We start from the raw sequence: 784 nt of genomic DNA on the forward strand, positions 1-784 counted from the left end.
CAGTAATTGGTACTTGATTATTATTTTTTTGATCCCGAATCTGTCTCCATATCCTTCCTACTGTACTCCTATGCACATCGTACTTCTTGGCAATTACATTGATGACCTCGTGTGTTGGCTTCCCTTTACTGTTTAGTGACAGTAAAAGCTCATGCATTATTTGACTCCTACTAAAATGATCTAGCTCTTTTTTTTAACCATGAATGTACTTCAATGTGGGTTGGTGGAAATTAATTGAAGGTGCTGATTTCTTTATTTAATGTTGTGTTATATAGATGCAATGATTCATGGTGTTTTGAGGTGTTGTATAGGCGCAATTTTTTTTTAGTTTGGCACCATTCCACCAAAACTAACTGTCAACTCTCTGGATTTGTTACATATCTGTTGATGATTCATCAGTTTATTTTTTTTCAGTTTCATTGATGGCTTCTTTTCAAATTCAAAACCTTTAGATTTTTTGTAGCTATTTAATTAATTTTGAACACTAAATGCATACCATGTTTGTTTTTTTATAAATCTGAAGTCAACGAAAGATTTAATATCTGCATGCGCATGTGGCGAGAGGGTTGCTCGTTTTCAATTGGCGTTCAAAAAACGTTGAAGAAATCAAGGAAGAATTGAAGACTTAGTTTATTTTATGATTTTGATGGTTTTTGTAATTTATTTGATGTAATTTCTTGTAATTTAAATTAAGTAGTTTAATGGTTTGTTAATTATAACAATCTCGGAAATATATTCATGTCAATTTGGGATTCCGAATTGATTCGATATCCGATTTTGAACG

This window comes from Amaranthus tricolor, chromosome 2 (assembly GCF_026212465.1).
Source record: "Amaranthus tricolor cultivar Red isolate AtriRed21 chromosome 2, ASM2621246v1, whole genome shotgun sequence".
Taxonomy (NCBI): Eukaryota; Viridiplantae; Streptophyta; class Magnoliopsida; order Caryophyllales; family Amaranthaceae; genus Amaranthus; species Amaranthus tricolor.